Raw genomic sequence first — 8,231 nt, forward strand, 5'->3', positions numbered from 1 at the left:
GAGGACAATTGAGTTTTGCAACAAAAAGTGCAAGGAGGACAATATTTAAATGATTACTAGCGAGTCACCTGTGCCGATGCACGGGCTCATACTAATATTTGAGATTTCATAAATATAAATTATTACTACATGTACACACTTACATAATTTTGTTTATTTGGATAATAATAATGTTTAAGTATTGACAGAAAAAAAAATATTAAATAAAATATGAATTTGAAACTAATATTGAGTTACATGTAGGTAATAAAACATAATTTTAAGGTAATGTGTAAATATTATATATTGTTTGATATTGTTTGGAATAAAAGAAAGGATGTATAGTAAAAATATGTGAATCAAACGATTACATGATTGAATAATATGTACCTCATTAAGTTATGAAACATCAAGAACACTAAGTCATGAAACATCAAGGGGCAGGAAAAAGAAATGATAAAAATATAAGCCAACGAAATAAATTCAGAATTAATTAAAGCAAATCATAAATTGTTCAGTTAAAATTAAAATGGAATTGAAAAATTGTTCGATACCCAAAGGTATTGAACTTACAACATTAATAAAAAGTATGAGAAAAAGGCACATGAAAGAACCTTTGGAATGCACATAACTAAAATCAGACATTAGTAGTATTAGTCCGTACCTTCAAATTGTTGGGTGTATTTTTTTTTTATTGAAGAATCTTTGGAATGCACATAATTAAAATAAGATATTAGTAGTGTTAGCTTATGTCTTAAAATTGTTGACTGTATTTTTTTGTCTTTTTTTTATTGAAGAATCTTTGGGATGGACATGACTAAAAATAGATATTAGTAGTGTTAGCTCGTGCCTTGAAATTGTTGGTTGTATTTTTTTCCTCTTTTTTATTAGAGGACCTTTGGGATGCACATGACTAAAATCAGGTAGTGTTAGCCCGTGCCTTTAAATCGTTGACTGCATCTTTTTTCTTCTTTTTAATTGAATCTCCTCCACCATGAATTAAAGAAAGTAATACACACACAAAAATTACAGAGCATAAATCTTTCGTCCAAATTTAATCTACAATTAAAATTCATAGAACATAACAGATGGTAACCGAAATAAGACCACACAAAGAAAAGGATGGAGATCTCATCTGGAAATACGTTTGGTTGAACAGTATGGGTTATTATAAGCCGTCTTATATTGTTTTTAGTTACCAAAGATAAAACAAAATAAAAATGGAATAAGTCAACATGCAAATTATGTTTATTTCGATATCCTAATAAAATTGTCAAGTAGTTCAGAATGAAATGAAAAATAACCAAAATAAAAATAAAATATGGTTATTAATTAAATGTTAATAAATTGAAAATGACTTTGGCAAAAATAAATACAAAATTAAAGCTGATTTGAATAAAATGTTAAAATTGATAGTGTAATATTTAAAATTGATTGTTTAGTTCAAACTAATTAGGAATAAGTCAATATCTAAATTATCATTATTTTGATATCCTAACAGAACATGCTTATTAAAATTGATCAAACTTTTATAAAGTGAGAATGATTACGACAGAAATAAATACAAAAGTGAACCTGGTTTTAATAATTGGTTAAAATTAATATGCTAATATTTAAAATTTATTGTTAAGGACCTACTAATGAGGAATAACTTAACTGCTAAATTATTATGTTTACTAATTAGAAAATCATGAATATTTTAATATACTAACTGAATATTTAAAACTGATTGTTAAGGACCCATTAATGGAAAGGTTTAAATTATGATTATTTACATATCTAAACCGAATATGTTTAGTAATTTGAAAATCATGATTATTTTCATATGAAGATTTAAAATTGATTGTTAAGTACCTATTAATGGAAAGGTATTTTAAATTTTCCTAACGTTTTGTTTAATTTTTAAATCCATAAAACATACTTTTAAATATAATCGATTGTTAAGTTTCTACTAATTAGGAATAACTGAACGCCAAAATTACTTTTTAAGATTAATAGTGTAATATTTAAGATTGATTGTTAAGTAAAATGATATTATGATTAAATTTTTATAAATTGGCGATGATTAAGACAAAAATAAATACAAAAGGGAACATGATTTTAATAATATGTTAAAATTGATATGGTAATATTCTAAATTGATTGTTAAGAACCTATTAACTAGGAATAATTCAACGTCTAAATTATGATTATTTACCTATCCAAACAGAATATGTTTAGTAATTTGAAAATCATGATTATTTTAATATACTAACAAAATATTTAAAATTGATTGTTAAGTACCTATTAATGGAAAAGTCTTTTAAATTTGTCTAGCGTTTTGTTTAATTTTTAAATTCACAAAATATACTTTTAAATATAATTAATTGTTAAGTTCCTACTAATTAGGAATAATATGTTAAAATTGATATGATAATATTTAAAAATAATTATTAAGAACTTATTAATTAGTAATAACTCAATGTCTATATTAATTTGAAGATTAATAGTGTCATATTTAAGATTCATTGTTTCTATGTTCTACCAGAATATGTTTATTAATTAGAAAATTATGATTATTTTTGTATCTTAATAGAATATTTTTAATTGACTGTTAAACCAAAAAAATTGATTTTATTATCCATAAATTAATTTCTATAACTGGTTCAAGATTATGTGACCCGGATATACCAATTAAATGATAAAAGTATAAGAAAATATTAAAAAAAAATGAAAAACTAACATTCCAATGAAAGTTAGAAGTTACTAAAAAAAACTTATTTACTGAATAATCAATTAAATGAGTTTTTTAGCTAATAAAAAAACTAAAAACTACTTAAAATGTTTTGTCGAATATAACTTAAGTTAACTAAAAAATTAGTCAATACTTTTGAATTTGTTTCATTTAAAATGGTCATGGTAGGAATGAAAATACAAATATATCGGAAAAGAAGAAATGCAATAAATAAATAAAAAGGACAAAAACAATTAAATAATTAAAAAATAGGAAATATGGAGAAGCGTGAAATGAAAATGCAAAAACAAAGTGTATTGGTAAACGTAAATATAAAAAAGTGCATCAATAAGTGTATTAATTACGTTTTTTAAAAAAAGTACATCGATAATATTGTGACATTTAATTATAAATGAATAAAAAGGACAAACGTCTTGTCATGTGGTCATAATTGTTGTTGGTTTTCAAAAAACATTAGTAATCCAAAAGCATAGATATTGGTATTCGAAAAACATGAGTATTGGAAACACATCTTTCTTTTAAATGTTTAATTTAGTATTTGATTTATTTGTTATTTGAAACACATCGTTTTATTTATTAAAAATGCGTCATTTAATAAAGCACTATATCACAAATTGACATTTTTAGGCGAGAATTACGGTGAACCACAGCTTGACATGTAGGCCATCCATGGCCTTGTTTGTATAATCCCTTCCTTAGATTTTGAATTCAAACTCATCTCTGTTGATCTATTGATTGTAGATGTTTTCATTTTCAATTTTAAAGTGTACATCTTCTTTGTTTTGATTTTAAGTTTTTTCCATTTATGTGACACGGATATAAACTGGAAAACAAAAAAAAAAATCAACAAATTTTAACTGAAGGGCCAATAGGAAAAAAAGAAAGGGAAATAGAAAATAAAAAGTAAATATTCATTGGTAAAACTGGTTGTTGTAATTACAACACAGGATTTAGGCTATGAATATTTTTATGAGTGATATGAACAATTTATATACAAAAGATTCAGATGCTTATTAAAAACAAACTAGAAATTAGAATTACAACACAAATGTCCTATTTTACAGATTCACTAAACAGGTAAAAAGTATTTTGTGATGGACTGTTGAGTGATCCCATTGAAGTAGCTTTTCTTGGCCTAATTGAATTACTGGTTAATCTTCAGTCTGAGGAAGTGAAAAACAAATAGAAGTCAATCTAACTGATGTCACACAAAAAGAGGATTGAAGTTAAGCAAATTGGTTCAAAATAACCCCTAACCAAACCACAAAATAAAAAATAGAATGCATGTGAAAATTGCAAACCGATAATATCATCCTGATGACATCGTGGCTACTCCCCCTACGTGACTAACTATTCCAAGGAATATATAAGGACATAGTTAATGTTACTTTCGAAAAAAAACCAAAAATGGTTACATTGACACAAATCTGAAACAAAAGCAAAAAAAAAAAACCAAAGTTCTAAGCTTTAGAACATTTAAACTACATGCAGTGAAAAAAAATCCGAAAAAACGCATACAAATGCAAATACATGTAAAAATAAAATGTAGAAGAAGACAGGGAAGCAAAAATTAAAGCTTTTTGGGATAAAGCAAGAAAATGAACCTGTATTCATGGAGTTTGGAGATAAAAATCGAAGCTTTTTGAGATAAAAATAGTAGCTTTAGAAGAAACAGCGAACATGTGGTGAAAAAAAATCGAAAAAATCACATGGAGAGGGAAAACGAAGCACATTCGTGGAGTTTGGAGATAAAAATGGTAGCTTTAGAAGAAACAATGAACATGCAGTGAAAAAAAAACACATGGAGAGGGAAAACGAAGCACATTCATGGAGTTTGGAGATAAAAATTGAAGCTTTTTGAGATAAAAATGGCAGCATTAGAAGAAACAACGAACATGCAATGAAAAAAATCGAAAAAAAGCACATGAAGAGGGAAAACGAAGCACGTTCGTGGAGTTTGGAGATAAAAATCGAAACTTTTGAAGATAAAAATGATAGTTTTAGAAGAAACAATAAACATGCAGTGAAAAAAATAATAAAAAAAAGTACATGGAGAGGGAAACCGAAGCACATTCATGGAATTTGGAGATAAAAGTTGAAGCTTTTTGAGATAAAAATGGTAGCTTTAGAAGAAACAACGAACATGCAGTAAAAAAATCGAAAAAAAGCACATGGAGAGGGAAACCAAAGCACATTCATGAAGTTTGGAGATAAAAATCAAAGCTTTTTGAGATAAAAATGGTAGTTTTAGAAGAAACAATGAACATACTGTGAAAAAAATCGAAAAAAAGCACATGGAGAGGGAAACCGAAGCACATTCATGGAGTTTGAAAATAAAAATCGAAGCTTTTTGAGATAAAAATGGTAGTTTTAGAAGAAACAATGAACATGTGAAAAAAATTGAAAAAAAGCACATGGAGAGGGAAAACGAAGCATATTCATGGAGTTTAGAGATAAAAATCGAAGCTTTTTGAGATAAAAATGATAGTTTTAGAAGAAACAATGAACATGTTGTGAAAAAAATCGAAAAAAAAAACATATAGAGAGGGTAAACGAAGCATAACCTTTGAGTTTTTCGTTCGGCATCTCCGTCATTTCCGTCCGGCATTTGGAGAACAACAACACCAAGGCATCATCTTCGAACGGTGGTAGGAAAAAAAAAGAATGAGAATGGAAAAGGGTGGAGCAAATGAAGTAGATAGAACGTGGTAGGAAAAAAAAAGAGAATGAGAGAGAGAATGGAAACGGTGGAGAGAGAATTGACATTAATTACGGGTTTGACACTGTAGCGTGAGGTGACATTTTTGGGCTGGAATTGGAATAACCACAACTTGACACGTGTCCCTGACCGCCAATGTCAAGGCCTTGTTTGTATCGTGATAGATGATAAGGGCATCATTTTTTTTGGCCCACGAGAGCACCAAACATCTTAGGACCAGCCCTAGTTAATGCCAATCTTGAGGAAGAGTAACATGATAATTGAGATATTTTTGAATGTGATAAATCTTTTACATATTTGATCTTTGTTTTGTGAATCTTTTAAAGGTTTGATTGTTACATAATATTTTAATTCAAATTTTTAAGTATATTAATCCCAAGAGTATATTATTTTATTTTTAATATTGATATAAAGATTGTTTTAGTTATTTTCACATTCTCGCTTGTTCTCTTCATTAGAGTCGAACTCTATCTCTCTATGTATATTTTCAAATATGTTTCTAATATGCATGTGATATTTATTACATTGTATTTCTGATATCAATTGAATAATTTAACTTCTTATCTATTTCAATTTATCATTTTTAATATCTAAAGTTCTAACTTAAATTTGATTTTTTTTAAACGAAATCATCAATAATTAAAAATGAAAATATTGTTTATCATTATTAAAAATGGAAATATATAACAACATAAATGATTTATCATAAATCTATTTTTTTTTTGAACTAGGACATTCCTTGGCAAAAAGTCAAAGACTAACCACTTCCAACATATGTTCTAAAATATTTATTTATTACAAATTTTAATTATAATATAATTTTTACATTTATAAAATTTTATTTTTTTTATAAAATATAAACTTAAGTAGTATAAAATATTCATTTATTTTGTGCAATACACATTCTAAAATACTAGTAGTAATTATTTTAAAATGAAAGAAAGGAAATTTAAAGCATGTAACTTATCTTTAAAATATTTTTTTGTTAATTTTTTAACTAGTATTCTTTCTTTATAAAATAGAATTTTAAGATTTTTTTTTTCAAATATATTTATCTCTTAATTTATCAATATATTGGATTGAAATTTTTAAAGATTTTTTTATTAAAGAAATCTCAATGAAATATAATAAATTAGATAAGATCTAGTCAATAGTTTAATGGATCAAATATGATTTCATTAGTTGATAAGAGATATATGATTAATTATGATCTAATCATTATTGATCAATTGTAATTTGATATAATAAGATAAGATTTGAATTAATTAAAAGATAATTGATTAGACATGATATGATCAAATATTTCATGTGGATTAAGATAAACTTGTGTATTCTATATAAGGAAGTGCATATTTTAAAAAACATGAAGCATGAAAAAACACATTATTTTGTGAGCTCTTTGTAAATCTCTAATCGTCGCTATCACCAAGATCTTGCTTTGGTTTTACTCGTGTGGACTGAATGGAGACATTGTCATATTCAATACTAAGTAATTAAGTGAGAACTCTCCGTTATTTGAAAGCGTGCTACAAAGGTAATACCTAAACCCTTAAGGGAGTTTGATAGGGGATAAATTTTTATTTTCCTAGAAATCTTAGGTTGAAAATCTTAGTTTTCATGTTTAGTATATCTTTTAAAAGTATAGCATTCCTAGGAAAGAATGTTTATTGGAAAAGTTTTTAGCTAGGTTTCCAACAAAAACATTACCATGGGGGAGGTAGAAATCTAACTTTCCCAAGCTAGGTTTCCCACAAAGACATTAGCATGGTAAATAATTAAAGTAACATGTAAAAATATCACACAACTCTTTGATTCTCATAAAACTTATATTAATATTATATTTACGACCAATCAAACAAATTTTGTTCATTCTTAAGCTTCATGATTATTAGGATTCATGATTCTTGGGAATCTTGATTCCTAGGCATGAAAAAACTTCTTCCCTACCTAGGGGATATTTATTTCACATAATCTTATTAGATTTTCAAGAATGTGAAGATTAAGGAATAATGTAACCAATACGTGCAAGAACTGAGTTTTTTTTTCTTCCTTCAGATATGAACACTTTTTTTTCTAGATCTGAGTTTTTATTTTTCAGATCCAAGTTTTTCTCCCACATAGTCCCTATTTTAACTTCAAACACATCCTTTGCAACATTCAAGATTCTATTTTTGTGTTCATTGCATTCTTGTTTGTGCTCATAGATGTTTGGTAGATCTTGGCATACATGTTCTTCATCATTTGAAATTTACACATAGTGGCGGTTAAAAACCACTACTATCTTAAGTTAATTATTTTAAAATTAAAACTTAATCCACAATGTTTATAAGGAAAATTTTTAAAAAAATCAAAACATTACAAAAAATAAAGAAATATAATGAAACTTTTAAAATTTAATATATCAAAGTAAAACAACTAAAAAACATAATAAATTAAAAGTGACATTAAACCATCCATTTTGTATGATATAAATAAATTCATTAAAATTCAAACTACAAAATCTTGATAAAAAAATCTTATAAATCATTATATTCCTACACAATTCTTTTTAAGACTCTCAAAACCTTTTTATACCAAAATAATCTTTTAAAATTTCAATTTAATACACCTCCATAATTTCTGCATACTCCATTCCAGTAATTCTAACACCTCGATAGTTTATGGATTCTTTACACAGAATTGTTGTCTTGAAATAAATAAATAACTAAATGAAAGAATATTTATTATAAAAATGATGTGAGAACATAACAAAAAAAATAAAAAATAAAGTGATTAGTTTTTAGTTTTTACGATCAGTAC

At 26.1% G+C, this 8,231-nt stretch overlaps 1 long non-coding RNA gene across 1 annotated transcript; it reads right to left on the reverse strand.

Moving 5' to 3' along the window:
- Window positions 1-3,603: 3,603 nt before the first annotated feature.
- On the reverse strand, window positions 3,604-5,535 carry LOC106798669 (uncharacterized). The gene is made up of 2 exons (XR_001388198.3): window positions 5,278-5,535; window positions 3,604-3,876 (listed from the first exon to the last, which is right to left on the reverse strand). It is a non-coding gene; the product is annotated as an uncharacterized lncRNA (long non-coding RNA).
- Window positions 5,536-8,231: the final 2,696 nt, after the last annotated feature.

This window comes from Glycine max, chromosome 4 (assembly GCF_000004515.6).
Source record: "Glycine max cultivar Williams 82 chromosome 4, Glycine_max_v4.0, whole genome shotgun sequence".
In the NCBI taxonomy this organism is placed as follows: Eukaryota; Viridiplantae; Streptophyta; class Magnoliopsida; order Fabales; family Fabaceae; genus Glycine; species Glycine max.